We start from the raw sequence: 13,450 nt of genomic DNA on the forward strand, positions 1-13,450 counted from the left end.
AAGCAGTGAGCCAGGGGGTTCAACGATCAGAAACTAATATCCAGAATAGACAAGGAACACGAACAACTCAACAGCAAATAATAATAATAATCCCATTCAAAAGTGGGCAAAGGTTCTAAATAGACGTTTCTCAAAAGAGGATGTACAAATGGCCAACATGTTTATTTTAAAAATGTTTACTGTCACTAATCATTAGGGAAATGCAAATCTAATCGATATTGGGATATCATCTTACCCCAGTTACAATGACTATTAGAAAAATTACAAAAAAAAAAAAAAAGATACTGGCAAGGATGGGGAGGAAGGAGATCACTCATACACTGCTGGTAGGAGTGTAAAGTAGTGCAGCCATTATGAAAAAGCGTATGGAAGTGTCTTTTTTTCTTTTCTTTCTTTTTGCTTTTTCTTTGTTTCTTTCTTTCTTTTTTTTTTTTTTAATTGTTTCTGATGCAGAGTCTCACTCTGTTGCCCAGGCTGGAGTGCAGTGGCGCAATCTCAGCTTGCTGAAGCCTCCACACCCCCACCCCCAACCCAGGTTCAAGTGATTCTCATGCCTCAGCCTCCCAAGTAACCAGGACTACAGGCATGCACCACCAAGCTCAGCTAATTTGTATTTTTAGTAGAGATGGGGTATCAGCATGTGGGCCAATCTAGTTTCGAACTCCTGGCCTCAAGTGATCTGCCTGCCTTGGCCTCCCAAATTGCTGGGATTACAGGCAGTGTGAGCCACCACACCCCACAGAAAGTTTCTTTAAAAAAAAAAAACTAAAATTAGAATTACCCTATGATCCAGCAATCCCACTACTGAGTGTTTATGCAAGCAAAATAAAATCAATATATCAAAGCGATATTGCACCCCCAAGTTTATTGCGGCACTATTCACAATAGTCAAGATATGGAACCAATCTAAGTGCCCATCAAAGGATGAATGGATAAGGAAAATGTGGTACATATGTACACTGGCATACTATTTGGCCATAAAAAATGAATAAAATCCTATCATTTACAGCAACATGGATGGAAATGGAGGTCATTATGTTAAGTGAAATAAGACAGGCACAGAAAGACAACACATTCTCACTCATACGTGGGAGCTTAAAAGGTGGATCTTATGGGGGTACAGGAGATAGAGAGCAGAAAAGTGGTTAGCAGAGGCTGGGAAGTGTGTGATGCGGGGGAGTGGGGATGAACAGAGGTGGGGTAATGGGTGCAAACATACTATTAGATAAACGAAAGAAGTTAGAACTTAAACATCAGAATGTTTAATAGCACCATAGGATGAGTACAGTTAACAACAATCTGTTGTATATTTCAAAATAGCTAGAAGAGAGAATGTAAAATGTACAAACACATGGAAATGATAAATGCTAGAAATGATGGATATCCTAAATAACCTGACTTAATCATTACACATTGTATGCATTTAACAAACTATCGCATGTACATTACAAATATGTACAAACATGATGTATCTTTTTTATTATTATTTTAAGAAACCAAGTCTAAGCAGGTGCAGGGCAAGAATGATCCTATTCCAGGCAGATGGGAAAGAGACTGCAAACATCTGGGAAAATCCAGAGCAAAGAGACCGGGAAAGTCACGCAGACTTAGGCTTTGTAGAAAATATCTCTAACCACATAGCAGGAAAATTAAATAGGGCTATACAACCAACTTCCAAACAGACCCCAAATACCAGTGAGGATTATAGGTTGGTCACTACCTTTTGGCTTGACGACTGCCTGGCAGACAATAGGGGTCTTGGCTACAAGCTTTCCTCTCTGCAACCGAAGGCTAGCATCTGGAAAGTGCTATGCACCTTGCCAACGTCCAATGAACATTCAACCACACTGCGAGTGTCTTTAAATAGAAACAACTTTTATCCAGAAGAGGAGATTTAAAAAGAAAGAAAGAAAGAAAGAAAAAGACACAAACAAAAAAATGCTACAACCTCATCACTGAGAACAAGTAATAAAAGTGTTAAGCTCTCTGCTGATAAAAGTTAGCAGTAAGGTAGATGACTTAAAAATGTTCTCTGCTTTAGCAATTGTTCACATACTTTTTTCTCCTAAATGAGTCACCCTCCTTGATTTCCTTAGTTACAAGAAATCAGAAAACAGGTGCACAATTCTTGAGGAAAGATTGGTGTTCAGATCTACTGAATAAAGTTACAGCAGCTACAATAACAATGGGAATGGGGGAAGAAAGCCTCACTCTGTTGTCTTTCTGGAGGTGTGTGTGTATGTGTGTTGTGTCGCGCACTTGTGTGTGTGTGACTGAAACATAACATTGAGTGCCCACCTTGTATCAGGCCCCTGCCAGACATATTACATATATTATTTCAAATCCTCTTCAAAATCCTGTGAGCTCGTCATCATTATCCCTTCCTTATAGATCAGAAAACACATTCAAAGGGGTTCAGAACTTTTCATCAAGTTCCATTCGAATCTGAGAGCCAGTTGCACAGTGAACACCAGATCCACCTGGGGCTACAGTGTGGGTTCCTTCCACCACATCACAGCAGTGCTGGGCAACAGCTTGGGGTCTACAGCGGTGACCTCTGTGGTTGTCTGAGAAATGAAGTCAGGGCAGGCTGAGGTTCCAGCAGGCAGTGGAACCGGTGAGAATGCTCTTGGGCTGAAGAGCCACCCTTTTCAGTTCCGCGTTCTCCTCTGTCCTCCACAGAAAAGCCAAAATTCCATCATGGATCCGGGTAACACTGTGTTATTTACATGACAAAGGATTTCTGCAAAGAATTTGACCTTGAGCTCCTGCCCTTTCCCTGCTTTCATTCTATGTGAACTCCAATGACTATCCTTTAAGGAAATTACAGTGAATCAAAGCCAGATTGATGTCAACATAACCGAGTACCTAAGCAATCTAAGAAAAGATTCTCTATGAGATCCATTTGGCAAAATTAAGATTTATTGAGTAATGGTACAAAAATATTTTGATTCACAATACCAGTTATATAAACATATTGGTACATAGTAATCATATATATAGCAATCATATATATACAGTAATCATATATATATATCTATTTAATTGAAACACTATCTGACCAAACAGGTTAGTTTGGACACTTAGGTTGTTAAATGATATCAGAAAATGAATATATATACACACACACACACACACACACACACATAGACATGAATATATATATATTCATGAATATATTCATACATATATTCATACATATATTCATGAATATATATATATTCATATATATATAGACATGAATATATATATATATATATATATGCATGCATGTTTCTATCCCTTTGGTCTACTGATGTGATTGCTTCAGAACTGAACAAGTGTCCTCTGTAGGATTGCTTTTCAAATAATTCCTTTCTTAGACATTAATCCTTTAACTTCGTTTGCCTAATCACTTGCCACCTGGTCAGAATTCAGCTCCTCCAACTCTGAGGGTGTTCTGTCCAGAACTACAGCAGGAGAGAAGAATTTCAGTCTATCACATACAAATTAATTCATGTTAAACACTGTTTGCATTTGATCCTTCAGGATATGCAAGACTACATTAGTCAACTCAAGTAATAGAAAGTAGAGACCTGCTAGTTTTTTCTTAGCCTTGAGAATACACATTCTATGTTGCTATAGAATGGAGAACACATTCCCATTCTAATTTATTTCTATTCTCATCTTTGAAAGATATGTTAATTCCTCGTAGTTCTCAGGGGTGACATAATCCAAACCTGAATTAACTGAATATCCTATTTGAAAAAGTGCTATTGTTAAATGGCAACCATGCAGTTTTATTGTGTGATTCATAAGAAATCAGGTTGCACAGGCATGCTGGCTTGGGAGCATCAGCCTGCTCCATCAATGCTCTGATTTGAGAGGTGGAAGTGCTGGTGCTTTCTTCCTGTACCTCTTTGAAGATCAGCTGTAGGAGTTGCGAGCAAAGCCTATGGTCTGGAGGGTTTCCATTGTAATCCACTGGCTAACCAGACAAACCGGTGCACATCGCTGGGCCTTCCAATGTTGTAAGACCTGGCCTTGCCTGTGAGAGGACAGCCAGTGGCCCACCTCTTGAACTTCCCTACCTCCTGCTGGTCCAATATAGATGCTGACTGTTGAACTGTGGAAGGAACGAACTGTGTATAGAGAGATGTTTGCAGATGCCCAATCATCAAATCATCTTTATTTGCAGGGCAGTCATGTATATTGGACAGAACTTGGGCTTTGGAATCACCTGGATAGACAGAGGCTAGAATCCCAATGGTTAGTACCTTGTTCAGGGACCTCAGGGCACTCAGCCTCTCTGAACCATCCTTTATTCATCTGTGGGGATGACTGTCAGCTGTTTGATGACGATTTTAAGAAGGCAATTCCAGCGTGCTTTCCCAAATTGCTAGATCATAAAATTTACCTGGAAAGTCTGCCCTCATTCGAGAGATCTAGAACGCTCCCCAGAAAATTTTATTTTTTGAAAGCAAGTTTTAGAACCATAGATAACTTGTTAATATGAAACATTAAATACATTTTAAAAAATGTATCCTTTTTCACAGAACATTTACAAATTATTAGCGTTCAAAGATTAACAAAATCTAAAATGACAAAGTTTTTTTGATACAGTCATCCGTGAAGGCTTTTTAAAATCCCTGAATGGAAGCAGTGTTGTTAATTCTCATGTGTCCATTCTAATATCTGAGCAAATCTCATTCTGCTGAAAATCTTTCTTGACTGTTTTTAAGATGATGAACAGAATTCCTACAATCCTACTCAGTACGAGCACTGCATTTTTATTTACCTAAGTAATTTCTTTGATTCTTCTAAAACTAAACTCATAGGAGTTATTTTTTAAAATCACAAATCTGAAAAATGTCACACTTCAATTTGACTTACTTCTAACTAAGCATATATATATGGCTTATATATTATGTATATATTATATATGTATAATATATATGTAATTATATACACATAATATATATATATTCTTTTGATATCCAAATATCTCCCAAGAAGGACTGATGACATTTGAAGCGTATTTGCCCACCAAAATAAATAAATAAAGTGAAAGAATTAGTATGAGTGTGATCAATATTCTTCCCAACTAGAGATTTCCAGAGTTTAACTCGAGTTAAATCTAAAGATCACAGGGGTTTTTTGGTAAAAATCTTAGCTTTTCCTTCCAATGAATTCACATGTTTTTTTGCCTTATGAATTTCCAATACTTCATCCCCCGCCCCAGCAGGCAGTAAAGTCCAACCTTTTCATTCAGGGTTAAGGTTGCCCTGAGCCCTCCTGAACTTTCTAGCCCTGGCTCTTGTATCCTGCACACCAGCCAGATGTATGGGGGGCACCCTGAACTAACTGACCTCCATGCTCTTTTACGCCAATTCCCTCCACCTTAAATGACCTTCTTCACTTTCGATCATCAAAATGTGAAGACTTGCACAAAGTCACTGCCAAGGCATTTCTGATTTTTCGACTGTGGCCAGTGCTGCTTGGTCCACAGTTAGTTACGTTCACAGGCACGTTTCTGTGACATTCCCTCTGTACTTCCCACATGAGAAATGCTGTCCTCGGGTTTGTGTTCAATTTATTAGGTGAAAAGCTCACCGGCATACAAGCTCCCTGCGACTGTGTGACTCCCTGTTTCCACGGCCAGCGCCTAACACTGCTTCAAGCCTGAAGTGATGTACAGCTTTTGCTGGTGTGGACTAAAATCACTAAAAAAAGTGATATTGAAATGATTGAGCTCATTCAACTAGTCAGAGAACAGCTCGGTCAATTGGCTTTTACATTGGCCAGAATTAGTCTCAGCTGCTGTGGGAATTCTTATTCTTAAATGTAAATGTATGGGCTTCTGGCTCTTCATTCTGTCCTGGTTCTTATGACAGAATAGTCTCTTTATTCTGCTTCCATTCCCTGAACTACAGCTTTAATACATTGACAAATCCTTTGCAGGGTGTTTTGTCTGTAGCTGGCAGCCTTGGAGTTACAGGAAAAATTCTAGGAATCATCACCAGGTGGCGCCAGAGCCACATTACAAAGCGCCTCTGAGGCCTCCTCCCAAGAACGGGGTGTGTTTGTCCTCCAGCACCAGGTGGGTTTGCGTTCTCCCTAGATCTTCCATCCGGGATAGCCCGGGAATTGATCTTGATGCTATCTGTTCCTCATTAAAGCAGACCTGCTTAACTTCAGCAGGCAGAAGGAGGATTGTCTTTCACCAGCTGCAGGAGCCTGTTCCCACTAGAGTGAGATCATAATTTCGGTTTTTCAAGCCAAGAAGTATTTATTGAAAGCCAGCTACGTGCTTCGTTCTATTATCTCTTGATTTAAAATCTAGCATTTTGCGGCTTAAAAGAATTTAGAGTTCTTCTATCTATCACTATGTCCACCTGTATTTAATAGGGAGAGATACTGAAGCTTAGAGAGGAAAGGTTACCTGACTAATGCCATTCACAGAGTTTGTAGCAGCAACTGTATTTAAGACCAGAATTCCCAGCTACAAACCACCTCCTTCACGCTCAGTGGCACTCCAAGGCCACTGGATTATAAGCATCTCGAGCATACAGATGTAGTCCCATTCTTCAAGTCTTGACATAGCAAAATGCCTTTTTAGGTGCTCTAAGAGATGTGCGATTGTTTGATGAGTACCCTGACTGTATTTTTAAATTCTGATTTAAAAGGGTGATTATTTGACTCAGAAATGCAAACATTTTCTTTGCTTGGGGATATTATGAATTTTAAATTCAGTCCAATATTTTCGGAAAAATTTAAGAAAATGAAACTTCCAAGAATTGAATAACAATCTATTGGAATTCGTATTTAAGTGTTCATTTGTGTCTTTAGCAAGTTACAGGTATGCTGATATCAGAAGTGTTCGTAGGAGGTTTAATTCTTACAACACTGAAATTGTTTTTTAATGACATGCTAAAGCATAGGTACTGTGAAGACTCACTCATGTTTTCACAAGCTATGTAGGAAGTGCCTTTTACATGGCAGGCACTGTTCCAACTCCGGGGGTTCAGCAGAGAACAGAAAAGATAGAGGCCCCAGAATTCACAAACTTATATGCTGATGGCAGCAGACCTACAATAAACCAAAAAAAAAAAAAAAAAAAAAAAGAAAAAGAAAAGAAAAAAAGAAAAAGAAAAAACCACCACCAACAAAAAAACAAACAAACAAACAAACAAACAAAAACCAGGTAAAATACCATAGTATTTGGGAAAGTGATCGGGGCTGTGGAGGAGGAAGAGAGGCAGGAAGGAGGACAAGAAGTACTTAAAGGAAAAGGCTGCACGGCTATAAAGGATATGTGCAGGAAGGGCATTCTAGACAGAAGGAACAGCCAGTGCAAAGTACTGGAGACAGGAATATGCCTGATATATTGGAGAAGGGCAAGGAAGCCAATACTTCTGGAAGGGTGTGAGCAAAAAAGAAAATGCCAGCAGTAAAGAGAAGGCCTGAGATTATTATAGCAGTTGTTTGTTTTGGTTTGGTTTTTGTGTTGTTGGGTTTTTTCTTGTTTGTGTTGGGGTTTTTGCTGGTGTTGTTGTTATTGTTTGTTTGGTTTTGTTTTGTTTTGCACAGTCAAATAAGAGAGACACTGACCTCAGTCTCTGCAAGGTCCAACTTGTATGAAATAATGCATGGTTTTCCTTTTGCCAATGTAGGAAGTACATAAAATATCCAAGCTGCTAATCGAGCTTCAGGACTTGGTAACGGGAAAAGTGTCATCTCAGAACAAATAAGGATTGATTAATATCAAAATAATTTCCATCTCAGACTGGAAATTCTACCTATCTATTGGAGCTGACAAGCAAGATTGATCACCTAAACTGAGTTAATCATAACAAATGAAAATGTTGAGGCACCTATAATTAATTACTACCCAAATGAGATTCGCATTTTTGCTAGAGATAACCTCTGAATATATCCGGTCATCCATCTTCCAGTTTCTTCTATTAGAGTCATGATTTCATTTTCCTGCTGGTTCCTCTCGGAACCCACCACGTGACTATGCAGGCAATGTGTGTTTTCCCTTCAGTTTTTAATATAATTATATGCAAGAAATATGCAACTAAAGAAAATGTTCAGTTCTAGGAAAATGAAGGTCATTCTCTACTCAAAAACTGGATGAAGGACATTCTTTACTTAAAAACTGATGAAATGACTTTGAAATTCATGATTTCTCTTCCACATTCTATATTTCTGATCTTTCTCCCATATACTGAATTGGATGTTTTTGTTATCATTATTGTTATTCATATCTTACATGTGAGATATGCTGGTCAAAGTGTTTTAAAAGCTTCTCAGTCCTCTTCACCCCCATCAAACTGCAATTTGTTTTTAACTTGCTTCATGTCTCAGTGTCCAGCTTGGTCTCATTCACTATTTTAAACCCTGAAATAAGTTCTGTGCTAGTCATATAATGGCAAAATAAATGTTTGTTGGTTTGAACTGACTTGATTTCCTTGGAAATCAATTATGGGGAGTTCTGCAATAGCATCCCAGCTTTACCACCGACTCTGTGTCCCTAAGCAACTTCTCTGGTTCTGTTTCCACATGTGTATGATAGAAATTTCAACCTTGTTGTACATAATTTCATTTTCTTAGGTGCTGGCCTTCATAACAATCCAGCAGAAGAAGAATCATTGCTGCCATTTTTACAGATGAAATATAGAGTTTTCTGGGGCATATATTGTAATAACTAGAAGTTCTGCGGTTTAAACTCCCCCATATGCCTTTGTGTTTATTCACACAAATAGAATCAAATTGAGATTTCCAATATTCTTGAATAAATTGTTGCACTTTGCTTAGAAAAAAAAATCTGTACTTGAATGCTACCTCCCTGAACCCAACTCTTTCTGGACATTTTCTTGACTCATTAAGGACTTGGATTACATAGACACTCAACATTTAATTGCATCGCTATCAAACATGTATCTAGCAAAATAATATATAAGGTCGTTTAGGTTTCTAACTATGTAATTATAGTGTTCTATGTATGTAGAGTTTATAAAACCATTCACATGTTACAGTAGCTGAGTTTATCAAAGCTCTGGAATTGACAGCTGCTTTCCATATATGGGAAATTGATGAAGTTCTTTTGCTGCCTTCCTCATGCATTTCTTAAGAGCTTTAAAAGATCAATATTTGCATTTTATAGCACAATAGCAATAAGAAGTAAGTGCTCATCAAATGTCAGTGTAGTTTTCAATATCATCATGTTTGTCATCACTCTATTTTTTCTTCCTAAGAGCCTGGTGGAGTCTTCAGAGCAGATCTGATTCTCCTACTTGTATAGACAAAAGAAACTGAGGCTCGGAAGAGACACGTGGCCGAGTTGAACAGGACTGCAACAAGAATTTTGCCTTTCTACTTTCTGGTACAGTGGTCTTTCCTTCGCCACTAACGTGGATATGCCTCGGTTAGTAAATTCTCCCAGTTGGGAAAAAGCTTGGCAGCAATGAAAGTTAATGTGATGAATCATTTAGATGGACAGATTGGAAAAATGTTGTTCCTTTTGCATGTTATGTTCTTGCCAGAAATCAAGTAGGTGGAGTTTTTGAAGAGTAATCAGTTAGATAAGCATGGTGGTTTTAAATAATCAAGTGTGGAGACGTACCAGTTGTGTTTAATTTATAACAAAATCAAACAATTCAGGCATGATGTTGAACTCATTGAGCTTGGCTCACTACTACATGTCTCTCACCAAAAGCAACGACTACAAAGAGTTATAAATACCATGACCCTATATCATAAAAAATAAATTATTCCAGGAAGTTTTCCATTTAAGTCACCTTCTCAAAATATTAGGAGAAAACTACCAATATTCAGTTCAAACCCCAGAGGCATAAGGAAAAAAATTAAATGTTGAAATAGCAAGTAAGTGGTAATATCCTCACTATATGCACAATTGCATCTGCTCAGGGGTTAGTCTGTCTTTAGCTCCTGTCTACAACTCACACCAGTCTCCATAAAAGAAGTGAGGTCTCACCGATATCTTCTAGCTTAATGAGACAAAAATCCTGGTGATCTGTGCAAGAAAATAAAACTAAGATAAACTAGTATCTGCTACTGATAAATATTGAACAGATGTGGTCCAAATCCCTCTGCCAGCTGGAGGAAGGAAAAAAGTTCTATTTTACAGCTTGGATATAATTATTGGCCACATTTCTCCAAGCAAAGACAGTGACATTGGCTCACTCCCCAGGAGAATTTTCTTCTGATCTTGGCACTAAGAGTTGCTTTTCTTTAACAGATTGCAGCAATATACCCTTCACTTGACCCAGTTTATTCATTCAAAAGATACCTGGAGCCAAAACCATGTATGAGAAATAGAAAAGGAAGAGGCAGGCACAAGCTGTGTTTATATGCCCACCAAAGGATTACAGCGAAACACATATATTCTAGTCACCACTGAATGCACCTGTCTGTTTGTCAACAGTAGACCAGCTTCGTCTGGCAGATGACCATGACCCAGCTGATTCACTCTGGAGTTAGAGGAACTTTTCCCAGACCCTGAAAGTCACCTTTTTAGACAACTTCACAAACAGCCATCCTTGTTCCCAGTATCATGCCCTTGTCACTCCTAAACAGATCCTTCGCAAGGAATTTTCCTGAACATCACCACTGAGGCTCCTTCCAGTAATGACTCTGATCCATCATTGGGATTGCTGAGCAGTTGTTTCATAACATGAGCAAGGTTGTTTTGACCGTGTTTCTTGACCTGGCCATTTGGATCCCAAGGATGTTTTGGTCCAAGAATAAATTCCAGAGCTTAGGCAGGTGACATACCACAACTATCTTCATTTCCTACTTCTGTTCTTTCCATGTGCAATCCTTTTCCTAGCACTGTGACTGAAAGAATTTTTCTAAAACATTAATGTGATCATACTACGTCTCTGCTGAAAAGCCATCAATCACTGTCTACCTATTACCAACAAAAACATGACGTTCTGATCCCACTTGACCTGCTCTTTCTCATCTCCAACTCTTCTCCTTACGTAATTTCTCACCTGGTGACCAACCACACCCTGCATGTCCTATACATTCATTTATGCTTTTTCACTAGCCCAAGGCCCCCAGAATCATTTTCAAGTATCATTTTTCCCAACACAAAGCATCAGTCGAGACCTGTATTAAGTCTGAAGCATCTCAGAAGCATTTATTGACAAACCAGTCCTCTATTCTCCTCTGCCTGCAAATACACAGCACATACATTGTGTCCCAAACATTTGTAGGCCATCATTGTCTTTTGCCTGGCCTTTCTCTACTAATTAATATATATTTTATTCATGTGTGTATATTTATCTCACCGATATTTAGGAGCAGAGCCTATGGTTTATTTTAGTTATACAGGTTGTTGGGTGATATGGTTGTGAACCTGATATGCTATAGATTATAAGGGCAGGTGGAACCTGTCACACTTCCTCTTCCTCCATCACTGGGTGTCTGTCTCAAAGGTCACCAAGGAAGAGAGGAAAACTAGTCAGATGGGGTAGGACATGTCAAGAGTATGCACACAGATTTACTCTTCAGCCAGAAGCTCCAATTCCTAGATGATCCGAATCCAACTCAGAGTGCCTGCACCTGTTTCCTGCCACACAGCTAGAGCTGGTCAATCTGATTTAAGTAAGACAAGCCTTAGGCAAGACAAGGGAAGACAAGACTTAGATAAGAATAAGCAGTTGAGTAGACAGATATTTCCCCCATGGAGTCTGCCTTGTTCAGGAACAAGTTTAATCAGTTACTGACTTATAGTAAGAATGTGAATATGATAATTTTATTAAAAGTTTTTATAAATAATTTCATTGTAATTTAAGCATCAGTGAAAATGTGTCGTATATGGTCATGTACTTGCTTTGTTTTCTTTTTGTTTATTCTGTCGACATTTACAAAGCCCTTACACTGTGCATGAAGACACATGGGATAGAACACTATCCCTGCTGTTGAGGAATCCCCTATAACCATTTATAACAGAACAGCTGAAGCTCAATATGGTCAAGCAACTGGCCACTGGCCAGAACCTGATTGTCATGGACTTCAGTTAAGGTCCTCTGATTCCCATCATAGTCTCTTTCCACTCCTTATGCTGTTTCATGGCCCATGTTCAGGGAGTGACTCTGCTCTGCCTGGATTTCTGAAATCTTGTATGGATGGCTGGTGAGCTTAGAATAAAGATGCAACATGAGGAGGTACGCCCTGTTTCCCATATGACTTCCGGGAGACCAGGAGAGCAGTCTTCCCGAGTCAGGCAGGAGCACTGTGGCTAAAGCAGCTTCCCAGGGAGAGCAGTGACGTTCCTGGTCTCAGAGAATATCTGAACCCCATCACCCCCACCAGTTTACATTTCAAAATGCTTCTTTCCACTGGCACGCAGCGCTCAGTAAGACCGCACAGTTTCCCTGGGCTGTGGTCCAATTTGATTACCTCCTTTTTCCATGCTTGGAAGCTGCTATGCAATAATCTTTTTAATCTCTGCAAAGCCAGGAAAAATGTGACAGCAAAAGCAATGTTAGTACTTGAGGACATTTTCTCCTTTTAGATTTTGAGGGTTTATTTCATGTTTATAAAAAAAGCACAAAACTCTGTCACTTTCTGTTGGTGTTATCCTGGTCATCTCAGAGCTCACATTAACTGCTTTCCTACCCCCAGCAGAAACTAGAGAATTCGGAGGAAAACACCCTTTCAGTTCATGGAAACATCTCAGCCACTCTTTCCAGCGTTGCTTTTCCTTCCATCCTAACCATCTTGTTTTGATCTTAAATATCTTCAGAATCTGACTTTTGAAATTTATTTTTATATCCCTTTCCAGCTACTTTTGATTAATAGGGTAAGCAATATGATTTTCATTTTTTTTTTTCTTTTCTTTTAAAAAGCTCCAGCTCTGGCTGGAGTGCAGTGGTAAATCTCCACTTCCCAGGTTCAAGCAATTCTCTCGCCTCAGCTTCCCAAATAGCTAGGATTACAGGCACCCGGCGCTGTGCCCGGCTAATTTTTTTTTCTTTGTATTTTTAGTAGAGACAGGGTTTTACTATGTTGAGGCCAGGCTGCTCTCAAACTCCTGACTTCATGATCTGCCCGCCTCGGCCTCCCAAAGTGCTGCAATTACAGGTGTGAGCCACCTCACCCAGCCGATTTTAATTTTAAAAAATTCTTGTAATAGTTCTCAAATGCCCTGAGTCCTGCAATCTTCAGCCTTCGCGTGAATTTCCTCACCACCATGACAGGCAAGGCCCCAAAGCTTCCCAGATGAATTTGACTCAGTATGTTCCTTTCTAAGAGGAGAGGTTAGACAGGCACAGAAGAGAATAACGAGCTGTGTCAGACTAAAAGACTTACCGAAAAGTTCTAATTATTTTTCTTCAACAGACTAAGTATTTTAGTTTGTTTTTTGACAAATGTGGTAGAGGTCGCCTAGGTGTTCCACAAACACATTTCCTCTTGTTCCTAAAGCCACTATGAG

This window comes from Macaca fascicularis, chromosome 13 (genome assembly GCF_037993035.2).
Source record: "Macaca fascicularis isolate 582-1 chromosome 13, T2T-MFA8v1.1".
Classification (NCBI taxonomy): Eukaryota; Metazoa; Chordata; class Mammalia; order Primates; family Cercopithecidae; genus Macaca; species Macaca fascicularis.